General features: G+C 44.0%; 1 protein-coding gene across 1 annotated transcript in view; it reads left to right on the forward strand.

Moving 5' to 3' along the window:
- TSHR (thyroid stimulating hormone receptor) overlaps nt 1–13,340 on the forward strand; it is a 229,987-nt gene that overhangs the window by 117,710 nt on the left and 98,937 nt on the right. The window lies entirely within an intron of this gene.

Genomic DNA, 13,340 nt, shown 5'->3' on the forward strand with positions numbered 1-13,340 from the left:
AGTCTTTCACCTGATAAAATATATTAAATATTTTTTCTAACTAAATATGAAGTGTTTGTTGTAGTCACCAACAGAACTACAGCTTATGAGACAGATAGTGCTATACCTAGAATTATATTAACTTGTATGCAATTTAAAATAGAAACCACTGCATCCATTAGAATGCTGTCAGTGAGAGCTATAAGAAGAAATTTTCCTTCAGATACAATTTAATCCAAATAGCTTCAGACTGTGCACATTCTGATCATGCTAGAGCTCTTCAAAAATCTTTTTGAAAAGATAATTGGAGGGGCACCTGCATTAATCATTGTCCTTCCAGCAGGGATTTGATCAAAGTCAAATGATAACCAATGATGTGTGTTTTAGAAGGTTATAGATAAAACTGGACCTTTATTTGACTTTCCATCTGTGAGGGTTTCCCATTCTCCATCCACAGGAGAAGCACTTCTTAGGTGGGGGCCTATCCCACAACTCCATTGTGGCTCACACCTCGGACAACCCACAGATTTTTGCTCTGAATCTATCCTGTCCTTTTTAGAGCCCACTGGGATTCTTTCCCAACTAGTATCTTGCAGTCTGAGGCTCTTGGATCCCACTTAGGTTGCTCTGTCCTCTGGGCCACATAACTGGGGTATGTCAGGTTCTCCTCTGATGGTATTTGGGTAATCCTTGTACAGATAACCCTTTGCTCCTTCACTCCCTTCTCCAGCTTCACCTCTACCCCAGTATTTAACACCTGGGTTCCACTCTCCTGGTCTATTAGAATTTGTCTAGGTTCTCTCTATCCTATTTTTCCTTTGCCCCAGCATTTCCTCCTTGAGCCTCACTTTCTTTGGCTTGTTGTTGCCTGTCTAGGATTTACTTGTATGCCTCCATACGTGACCCTAGCTCCTTGTTTTCTACCCTCCACTGAGGTTCCTTCCACTGGGCTTCCCTTCATCTACTTAGAGGGAATGGGTTCCAATAAGTCCCTAAGACCATAGGATGGGGTAAAGTTTGTATTATCCCAACCCTTTTCCATTGGAACCTCCCACGTACTCCTAATGGGACTGTTGTCACTGGATAATGTTCCCTCCCCATGTATGCCCTGTATGCCTAGAGTGTCCTCTACCCCCCACCCCCAAAACCACTGGTTAAACCAGCATGCTCCACACAAGCAAGCACCGGGACTGAACCATTAACCCCCATCTCATCTTCAGACCACTCTTAGAGGACTTGTTTTTACTCTCTTCTGAGAGCTTCCAGTAACTCCACTCCAGCTACAGTATTCCCCCACTCCTCATTCCATATACGGGCAGTCCTGCTTAATGTGACCTTTTCCTCTGCATGGGTAGCAGCTTATATCCTGACTGTCTGAAGTGGTCTTCTCTTCTTCCTGTCTTGCACTTGTGGGCCTTACTGCTTGAGGGGTCCTTGCAGGTTAACAATAAGTGAATTCTGGGACCCAATCTCCTTTGAAGCATTCCCCTGTAGTGTCAAGCTCCTTATCCACTCAATATTCACAGAAATACCAGGTCTGCTGGTCCCAAGGGAACAGTGTACACACCAGCTTGTATGATTCAACTCAGGATCAGCACTTTGATTAATACCATAGCACTGAGATTTATTTATAGTGAAAACAAATTTATTATCAAAGATTCAAGAAATAGTGAGTGAGGATAATGGAAACAAAAGGTTTCTATGTACTCACAACAAAATCATACTATTAAATTTAATTAGACAAAGTTTATCTCAAGATGAGCAAAAAGAAAAGGAGTACTTGTGGCACCTTAGAGACTAACCAATTTATTTGAGCATGAGCTTTCATGAGCTACAGCTCACTTCATCGGATGCATACTGTGAAGTGAGCTGTAGCTCACGAAAGCTCATGCTCAAATAAATTGGTTAGTCTTTAAGGTGCCACAAGTACTCCTTTTCTTTTTGCGAATACAGACTAACACGGCTGTTACTCTGAAACCTCTCAAGATGAGGTTTTCTTTCCCTGCTGTGTTTCTCTAACGGTTAGTTCTTCTTCAAGTGGATGCTCCACTTTAGGTGTCTTGGTGCCCTGCTCTTGTAACCAGAGAGTTGTAGTAGCAGTGCCCAGTTGGCCGCGCATGCAAGGCAGCAGTCTTGCACCACTCCGAGCGGTTACCTAGCATGCACAGCCAACTGTCCCCCACTTCCTTCTCTACCGCCTTTGGCTTGAGTTGGAGCGACAGCAGCGCCTTCTCTTACCTCAGATAGATCAATTGTTTTTAGTTATTCCTAATAGTGTTAGCTTAGTTGTAGTTAGTTACCCTATCATTTCACAGAATCAAAGAAGACTAGGGTTGGAAGAGACCTCAGGAGGTCATGTAGTCCAACCCCCTGCTCAAAGCAGGACCAACACCAACTAAATCGTCCCAGCCAGGGCTTTGTCAAGCCAGGTCTTAAAAACCTCAAAGGATAGAGATTCCACCACCTCCAGTGCTTCACCACCCTCCTAGTGAAATATTGTTTCATAATACCAACCTAGACCTCCCCAACTGCAACTTGAGACCATTGTTCCTTGTTCTGTCATCTGCCACCACTGAGAACAGCCTAGCTCCATTCTCTTTGGAACCCCGCTTCAGGTAGTTGAGGACTGCAATCAAATTCCCCCCCCCAAAACTCTTCTTTTCTGCAGACTAAATAAGCCCAGTTCCCTCAGCCTCTCCTCATAAGTCATGTGTCCCAGCCCCCTAATATTTTTTGTTGCCCTCTGCTGGACTCTCTCCAATTTGTCCATATCCTTTCTGTAGTGGAGGGGCCCCAAACTGGACACAGTACTCCAGATGTGGCCTCACTAGTGCCGAATAGAGGGGAATAATCACTTCCCTCGATCTGCTGGCAATGCTCCTACTAATGCAGCCCAATATACCATTAGCCTTCTTGGCAACAAGGGCATACTGTTGACTCATATCCAGCTTCTCATCCACCGTAATCTCCAGGTCCTTTTCTGCAGAACTGCCGCTTAGCGAATTGGTCCCCAGCCTGTAGCGGTGCATGGGATTCTTCCTTCCTAAATGCAGGACTCTGCACTTGTCCTTGGTGAATCTCATCAGATTTCTTTTAGCCCAATCCTCCAATTTGTGTAGGTCACTCTGTATCCTATCCCTACCCTCCAGCATATCTACCTCTCCCCCCAGTTTAGTGTCATCCACAAACTTGCTGAGGGTGCAATCCATCTCATCATCCAGATCATTAATGAAGATGCTGAAAAAAACCAGCCCCAGGACCGACCCCTGGGGCACTCCGCTTGATACCGGCTGCCAACTAGACATTGAGCCATTGATCACTACTCGTTGAGCCCAACGATCTAGCCAGCTTTCTATCCACCTTATAGTCCATTCATCCAATCCATACTTCTTTAACTTGCTGGCAAGAATACTGTGGGAGACAATATCAAAAGCTTTGCTAAAGTCAAGGTATATCATGTCCACTGCTTTCCCCATATTCATAGAGCCAGTTATCTCATCATAGAAGGCAATCAGGTTGGTCCGGCATGACTTGCCCTTGGTGAATCCATGCTAATTGTTCTTGATCACCTTCCTCTTCTCTAAGTGCTTCAAAATGGATTCCTTGAGGACCTGCTCCATGATTTTTCTGGGGACTGAGGTGAGGCTGACTGATCTGTAGTTCCCCGGATTCTCCTTTTTCCCTTTTTAAAAGATGGGCACTATATTTGCCTTTTTCCAGTCGTCCAGGACCTCCCCTGATCGCCACGAGTTTTCAGATAGAATGGCCAATGGCTCTGCAGTCATATCAGCCAACTCCATCAGCACCATCGGATGCATTGAATCTGTCCCCATGGACTTGTGCGTGTCCAGCTTTTCTAAATAGTTCTTAACCTGTTCTTTCACCATTGAGGGCTGCTCACCTCCTCCCCATACTGTGCTGCCCAGTGCAGCAGTCTGGGAGCTGACCTTGTCTGTGAAGACCGAGGCAAAAAAATCATTGAGTACTTCAGCCTTTTCCACATCGTCTGTCACTAGGTTGCCTCCCTCATTCGGTAAGAGGCCCACACTTTCCTTGACCTTTTCCAGCAGAAAGCCTATTCTTCAGCTACGCTCCAGTTCCACATAGCTAACTATTCAGCCCTGCTGGCTATAAATTTCTTTCTTTATAGCCTATATTTTACTTTATTTTTTTTTCTTCAAAAAAATTTTATAGATTTCCCCTTTCCCTTTTACCCCGCCTCTCCAGCGGGTACTTGGCTTTGAAAAAAAAAAACAAGAAGAGAGGGGGAAAAAATGGGGTTATCCTTCTTCTTTCTCCAAAGCAATTACCCTCTCAGTCGTGCCCGGCTCTCCTGACTTTAAACACTGCCTGACCTACAGACTTTTGATACTTGTCTCAGATGGCCATGAACAGTGTGTCCACTGCCTTGGCGAGACACACATCGCTCAAAAGCGTCCACACTGCAAAAAATTTATTGCTCGGACACGGAAGGCCAGGGATCTCCAACTGAGATTTCTGATGATGGAGAAATCCCTCAGACCAGCCTCTGACCCCGAGTCCAGGATGCCTCTTGGCCAATGGTCACCAGCGGCAGTGTCTGACAGGGGATCTACTTCAAAAATGGTTGCTAAGGAGCCTGCTCCCAAAAAGGCTGCCACAAAGCGGTCACACTAATCGTCACAATGAGATTAGCCTAAAAGAAAGCGATCTCCGAGTGAAAAATCTGCCACCAGTACTGTTAACTAAGAGTGCTGGACCGTGAGGCACCAGGAACATCCAGTACTGAGACTTCCCGAGAAGCTAAAGACCCTATGCGGGCAAGCTCTCATGGAGGTACATGCACTAAAGCCAAACCTCTCAGAAACTCAGCTCCATCAGAGTACACCTGGCTGCAATCACATCTTTCCCCGACAAGGTGGGCAGAGTCACTATCTTTGCTCATCTGATGACTAAATGTTTCCTTAAAGACATAGAAAACAGGTATCTCACACTAAGAAACCCTACTCCCACGTGGGATCTCAACCTTATTCTCTGCAGTCTCTTGGGGAAATCATTTGAATCCGTCACAACTTGCTCTTTGTTACACTTATCGATGAAGGTGGCTTTCCTAATTGCCATCACGTCAGCAAGACGGGTGGAAGATTTAGGTGCCCTCATGGCACACCCACCTTATATTACATTCTTCAAGGATAAAGTAATCCTATGACCGCATCCCAAATTCATACCCAGGGTGGCCTCCCGTTTTCAGTTAAATCAGCCCATTTACTTACCTGTATTTTCCTGAAGCTCGTGCCGACAGCAGGGAGGCCTCAGTTCACATGCTGGAAATTCTCAGAGCATTACCTTTCTACATAGAAAGAACAAAAACATTCAGAAAATTATCTTGACTATTTGTTTCCATAACAGAATGTTTGAAGGGCCAAACCATCTCAAAACAGACTATCTAAATGGATATCCAGATGTATCCATTTGTGCTACCAAAACAGCAACCTGCAAGCTCCACCGGGAGTTCGCATACACTCCACCAGAGCATTCTCAACATCTGTGGCCCTTCTCAGTAATGTACCCATCACAGACATTTGCAAAGCAGCTACCTGGGCATCTGCCCATACCTTCACTAAACACTATGCTTTAGAGCAGCAATCAGCTGCAGGCGCTCAGTTTGGACTCATGGTGCTATCCACCATCAATGAACAAACTCCGAAGCCCTGCCCCTCCCCTCCATGGAGGGGCACTGCTCAACAGTCACCTAAAGTGGAGCACCCATAGGGACAGTCCTCAAAGAAGAAGAAGAAGAAGAAGAAGAGAAGGTTACTCACCTTGTGCAGTGTGACGTTATGAGTGTAATATAATATCTCATTGAAAGGTGACACAGGGCCAGAAGAGTTAATTAAATCAGACTGTCATAGCCAATGGCCCAACTTTAAAGACTTGTTAGGAAGATATGTAAATGAATAGAGCTTTGAAATGCAAGGCTGCATTGTTAGAGATAGAAGGGTAGCTGTTTGCTCAGGTCTTGTGATGTAAGCAAACAAGTCTTGTCTATTACTATGGCTTTGATTTAAAGATCAAAAAAGGAGTATTAAAATTTAGGAAGACAATTGAGTGAAATATTATTATTATCTATATGGCTCGTTGAAGGTTGTGGTAACCTGTATCTGAACTCTTTAATAGATAAATTACCCTATGCTAGTTGCCATGACGTTTGGGAGACGGAAAGTTAAGCCTATTGTTTGCTCAGGCCAAGAGGCTGCTGGAAATGTATAAAACCCTGGGACACGATCCTTCTTCATCTCAGATCTGCTTTGGGTTTCAAGAAGGGGAAACCCTAAGCCATAAGAATTGAGATCCCCAGTCACTGACTGGAGTCACCCTGAATATGGACATTGGACTATAACCTATGGACTATTTCTAAAAGAACTTTTGGCAACTACAAACTCACCATCTCTGCTATGTATCTGGACCTCAAGAAATTGAGCTCGAGTCTGTATGTATATTGATCTTTCAACCAACTCTCTGTCTCTTTTCTTTTTTAATAAATTTTAGTTTAGTTAATAAGAATTTGCTATAAGCGTGTATTTTGGGTAAGATCTTGTTATCATTTGACCTGGGTTTGGGGCTTGGTCCTTTGGGATCAGGAGAACCTTTTTTCTTTTACTGGGGCATTGGTTTTCATAACCATTCGTCCCCATAATGAGTGGCACTGGTGATGATACTGGGAAACTGGAGTGTCTAAGGGAATTGCTTCTATGACTTATGGTTAGCCATGGGAGTGAGACCAAAGTCCTCTCTGTTTGGCTTTGTTTGGCATGCCTTAATAATAAAGGACACCCAGCTTTGGACTGTAACTGCCCTGCTCTAAGCAATTTGTCTTGAATTGATACTCTCAGTTGTGTCCCGCCAAAGACAGCATCGTTACATGCAGTAACTGCGGTTCTTCGAGATGGTTGTCCCTGTGGGTGCTCCACTATCCCCCCTCCCCTCTACTTCGGAGTTTCATCCCAAACCTCTGGGGTAGAGAGGGAACTGGCGGACGGTTGGCTGCGCATGCTAGGTAACGAATCGGAGCAGGACGAGATGGCTGCTGCGTGTGCACAGCCAACTGGGCACTGCTACTACAAATCTCCAGTTACAAGCGCAGGGAACCAAGACACCTAAAGTGGAGCACCCGCAGGGATAACCATCTCAAATAACCTCAGTTACTGCACAAGGTAAGTAACCTTCTCTTCCTTTCTGAAATTCTTACAACATTCCATCTGCAATTAGCTTAGACGGGTGATGGAACACCCATGCTGAATGACACAACACTTAATTCACATTTCAACAGAGACAGGTGAATAAACATCCCTGTGTTTATGAAACATATGACAGAAAACCTGCTTGTCAGCTCTAGCTTGATACAGACTTTAAAACACTTTTGCTATGTACATATAACTCCTTACATGTGAAATGTATGTATAGACCCGAACAACGACAAGCGTGACCCTGACTTTCATTTATGACCTCACATGGCATTCTTTGTACAGAATGTACATACCAGAATCAGGATATTCTTGTAATCCCCCTTGCCACTTGGCATTGAGGGGTTCTTGGGTCATAACTAGAAACAGCCAAATCAAAACATAAATTATAAATTCAAATTGTTGCAAAAGCAACAGGATGGATGCATTTTGCCGATGAATACCAAACTAAGAGTTAAAACACATTTAAAGCTCTACATCTCATATCACCAATCCGCCCATTAGATGTATCATCATTACTTCCCAAATATTCCTTCCATTTTATTGCACCTAACTAGTCCTAGGCACTGGTTTTCATCATACAGTAGGGTATTTTATAGGCCACTCACTGTCACCATTCTGTTAGAAACTGTGCGTGAAGAGAACCTTGACATTTTCTGTGTGACTAAATCTTTTGTACAGGTTTCCTATTTGTAATGCAAATCACTACTGCATCAGCCATACCATCACACACATGCCCGTAGTCTCATTCCATCAACAGTACTCATGGGTGAAAATGTACAGAGATTCCCAGTTAGGTGAACTCAGCTAGTAAAATCACTAATGCTTCAGTACGGATGGGGAGTACTTGGTACCATTCTCACCATTAAGCTTGTAGGCCTAGTGATCTAGTAAGCATAGACAACTCGTGCCTCCTGACAGTGGGGGGACACAACTCCAGAATGGATTGAGACATGCCCCTTCCCCTCCCGGAAAGCAGCGCCCCCTCTGTGCAGTTCTCAGCTGTTCCTCTGCCTGTCCCGGCAGAGTTAAAGCAGCGGCCCCTCCTGCAGCTCTGCCTCTCCATGCCTGGTGCAGTTTGCCAGCTCAGCTGCTCTGCAGGGAGAGGGCTTGGCCACACCATTTGACCGAGTAATTGGGGGCGGGGGGGGGGCAATGTGACCCCACATGCCCCCCACATTGCCTCTGCTAGTAAGTGTGATTGTGTAAGACTATCTATAACCGTTATCACTACTTTTGCTTTCTCCACTAAATCCCTGCAAGTAGACATATCTATTGTGTAGCACCTTGTTCTGCCGAGAGATGTCTGCTGCAGCCTGCCTCAGTTTCCCATTCAAGGATGTAACAAAGAGAAGTTATTCGAGTAGTCTCCCTATGGGTGCTTCACTCTAGTTGTGCTTGTGCCCTCTGTGCCTTTGAAGGTTTCATGTAGCAGTGTCTGTTCAGCCCGCACATGCGTTACTCAGTCTGAACCATTGTTACAGTATATACTGCTGCGCACGTGAACTGCCCTTAGTTCCTTCTCAACTGCCTCAGCCTGAGACGAAGCTTTAGCAGTTGTCTGTGTTGAGTTTTTACCTCAGCTGTGTCCCCATAACTATAATAAACTAACTACTGTAAGAACTATTAGTGGCAGTTAGTATTAGTTCAAGTAGTAGTAGTTAAAAAAACCACCTTTTTTTCAAAAAATGTTGTATATGTTATCTTTCTTATTTGTAAGGAATGTTGCCTGTTAGAGTTAGATTGTTTCTCCCCTCCTGGGAGCTTTACATTACTGGGAGGGCATGCCTGGTTCTCCTGGTTTCAAATGTTGCCACTTATACCGGGAGGCAATCCTAATGAGTGACAGACTCTCCCAGTGCATTTGTTGCCTTAAGGAATTTCATATAACCCCAAAGTGCGACTTCTGTCTGGCATTAAAATCTAGAGCCAGAAAAAACAAGGAGATCAAACTTTGGATCCTCATGATGGTGAGCTTGCTTTGCCCAGCCTCTGATCCAGGCCAGGAGACCCTCCCTGTATGCCAGTCTCTGAACAAGTCAGCTATCTCAACTGTCTCCAAGTTGTACTTCAAGGGCATCTAAGAGGAAGACCCAAGATTCCTTTCATAAGACTTCCAGAGGCCATGCCTTGAGTTCTCCAGGTAGGGAATTTAACACAAAGAAGTCGCAGTCACCAGCAACACAAGCCTATTACTCCCCACCGCTTGTCCCGATTTTTTACACTTGCTATCTGGTCATCCTAAGCAGGAAAGACTGGGAACATGGACTTGATGGAGATTTGAGAACTTTATTTTGGGAGTGATTGTTATTTTAATAAATCCCATCCCAAGTAGAGCTTTTGCTGAACCAGAGAAGAGTTTGTTTTGGTAGCCTGATTAAGAGAACCCTGAAAAGTAGGGTGACTGGGCCACTGTAGAGTGACCTCAAGCCACAAGTGGGTGCTGAGAAGGTGGCTGACCCTATTACACTACTCATGTTCACTTTCTATTTGGTGCTGTCCAACCTACTAAAAATACAGTGCAGTCAAGTGGCAGAGGCTCAACCATGTAAAGCATTTCAAAATCCAAGGGTCAGCAGTTGATGTATGAGTCAGTGACTGAAACAAGGCTTCAACACGTTTTTTCTAAGTACTCATATAATATACTGTTTGAAAAAAGCTGTTTGCAGATATGTTTTAATTTTTTGTCTTAACTCATAGTTGTTTGATTTTTTTATATTTTATTTTGACCATATTGTGACAGATATGGCAATTTCCTTTAAGAACCTTCTTGAATTACGTTTAAGTACATTTGATTACTCATAAACTCATAGACTTTAAGGCCAGAAAGGATCATCATGATCATCTAGTCCAGGGGTCGGCAACCTTTCAGAAGTGGTGTGCCAAGTCTTCATTTATTCACTCTAATTTAAGGTTTTGCATGCCAGCAATGCATTTTAGCATTTTTGAAGGTCTCTTTCTATAAATCTATAATATATAACTAAACTATTGTTGTATGTAAAGTAAATAAGGTTTTTAAAATGTTTAAGAAGCTTCATTTAAAATTAAATTAAAATGTAGATCTTATCAGTTTAATGTGATCCTTGCCCTTGCTTTTCTTTGCTGAGTTTTCCAATGTCTGGCATGTATTTGGATACTTTAAGCTGCACACAGGCTTCTGAGTGATCAGTTGTTAACCGGCTCCAAGAGGGACAGAGGACAGATTTTATGTGTGAAAATACCTGTTCACACAGGTATGTGGATCCAAATGCTGAAAGCATTGCAAACGCAGTTTTCTTCAAACAGTTACATTTCACTGGCAGGGACGTCCAGCAGGTCAGAATGGAGGCCCTATGATCTCTCTCGGTAGCTTCAAGTGCACTCCGCAGATCTCCAAACTTTGATGCCCACAATTCTGAGCTTTTTAACTGTATGAGCTGCATTTCGAAATTTTCAACACCTATCCACTGAAATACAGACAAATCCAAGTCCCTTTCACTGAACTTTTCAGGTTTACTTAGAAAAGAAAGCACTGGGCCAAATCGCTGGAAATCTTGAAATCTGTCAGAAAATTCTGATTCCAGTTCTTGCATGTACATTCTAATCTCAATGTCAAACGCAGTGCGCTGTTCCACGTGGCGTGATAGTGATGTAAGCAGCAAATCAGGACTTTAAAATATCCCAGTACAGTGGTGCTGGAACAATTTTTAAGGTGGGGGTGCTGAGCTGCGCTCCCTCTTACCCCTGTCTGCACCCCTCACTGTGGCTGTGACCCGAGGCTGGCAGCAGAGTCCCCTGGACCGGTGGCTGGGACCCAGGGCCGGCAACGGGCTAAGCAGGGCCAGCAGACGGAACCCCAGCCGGCAGGGGGCCAAGGGCTGGTACCCCAGGCCAGCAGCGGAGCCCCCAGGACCGGTGGTCAGGACCCAGGCAGTGTGAGTGCCACTGAAAATCAGCTCGCGTGCTGCCTTTGGCACGCATGCCATAGGTTGCCTACCCCGATCTAGTCTGACCTCCTGCACATTGCAAGCCACAGAACCTCACCCACCCACTCCTGTAAATAAACCCCTAATCCCGGGCTCAGTTACTGACATCCTCAAATTATGATTTAAAGACTTCAAATCACAGATACTCCACCATTTACAGTAGTTTAAACCTGCAAGTGACCCATGCCCCATGCTTCAGAAGAAGGCAAAAAAAACCCCCAAGGTCTCTGGCAATCTGACCCCGGGGAAAGATTCCTTCCCAACTCCAAAAGGTGATCAGTTAGACCCTGGGCAAGACCCACCAGTCAGACACTTGGGAGAGAATTATCTGTAGTAATTCAGAGCCCTCCCCATCTAGTGTCACCATCATCAACCACTGGAGATATTTGCTGCTAGTAGTTGCAGGTCTGCTACATGACATTGTAGGCAGTCTCATCATACTATCCCGTCCATAAACTTACCAAGCTCAGTCTTGAAGCCAGTTAGGTTTTTTGCCCCCATTGCAAATGCAGAAGTTATATATTATTGTGGGCTGGGATTGCATGTAACTTCTCTAGGGTGGAAGATGGGATGTGAATCCTGGGAAGTGTTATAAACTTCAAAGGACTACGCTCATCAGTGTGCCAGAGAAGAATGGACTTTTGGAACAAACAATATAAAGTGTTTTCCTGGGGAATCTCGGGGATGTGAATGCAAATTCCCACCCCTGATTATGTAAAAACCCAGCCTTTAAAGCTATACCCCCCTAGAAGGGTGATTGTTTACTGATTGCTTGTTGTCAAAGATTGGAGAAAAAAGGCCCAAACTGATTCAAGAAACAGGCTGATCTGGCCCTTTGGCATGCTTGTTCTGAGCTAAAGCTGAACTTGTGAACTTATGAACTTGTAAGCACAGAAAAAGCCCTTGGTGGGGTTTGAAGGACTGACTCCTACTAGAGCCCTGATTGGAGTTGGGGGTGATCTCTGATAAGCTTATTTGCATGTGTGTAAGGTTCTTTTATTGTTTTCTCTATAATGCTTTCACCTTAAGAATAAATGTTCTTGCTTATAAAGAACATGTGGTAACTTATGGCTGCCTTCTGTTACAGCTGTTTATAGCCTTTGAAGAGAGAGCAAAAGTGTAGACACCAGCCTGTTTAGGCAGGCTGGCTTGCTGGGAATGTCATAGTGTAGATGGGGAACTGTGCAGCCTGGGGAGAAAAAACTCTGGTCAGGAGGAAGAAAGACATGGGTCTTCACCCAAATGAGGTGATGCCTGAGAAGCCAGGAGCCTAGAGTGGGTGCTGTTGGTGGATGCCTGAGGGGGAATGCAGTTGCCCTGAACTGTGACACATGCCAACAAAATAAAGTGGCTTCAAAAGTTACTGTTTGTAGCAACATTTTTAACAGTAAGAAAATATTATAATGCACATGCTATTTTAAAATGAATCCATTCAGTTAAGAGTTAAGAGAATAACATGTGATTGGAATAATTAAATAAAAATAAATTTAAAAACCCATATTCTCTTGTTGCATATTTACAACATATTTAGTATTTCCAGGTGTGTAGTCAGAGAAATAGATGGAAATAAAGCAAATTCACCTAGGATTTAATAATACACTGGACCCTCGCTAGAATGTGGGATTTGGGATCCATGCTCAGTACCACGTTAACATTGGGACCGCGTTAAAATTAATTGCAATTAAAGTAATTAAATTTGGGATCCATGACCACGACCGCGTTATATGGAAAATCACGCTATATAGATGAGCGTTCTAGCGAGGATCCGGTGTACCTATTTTTTATGTTGCACTTTTTATTCATACATCTGAAAGCATTTATGAAACATTACAATTACTTACAGAGGGGGAAATGGAGGTATAAAGAGAGGAAGTGACTTGCAAGATCACCCGTTAGTAAGTCAGATGCAGAAATGAGAACAAAATCCAGGGCTCCATGCTCCCAGTCTAATAACCTGCCACTAGAGCACATTGCCTTCTTATCATATCACCTGTGTCTGTCGTTGTGGGGGGAAAAGTGGAATTAAAAATTCTCTTATATTCATGCAAGAAAGATAGATTCTTTCAATGCTGTTCTGAATGTAGGCTGCCTTTATTGTCTGCTTACTATGTAATTTAAGAGCGTTTGTTGCAGTTACAGCCCACAGGCCATCTTTGTTTCCCTACTCCAGTGA

The sequence above is a fragment of the Natator depressus genome, chromosome 6, assembly GCF_965152275.1.
Source record: "Natator depressus isolate rNatDep1 chromosome 6, rNatDep2.hap1, whole genome shotgun sequence".
NCBI classification, from domain to species: domain Eukaryota; kingdom Metazoa; phylum Chordata; order Testudines; family Cheloniidae; genus Natator; species Natator depressus.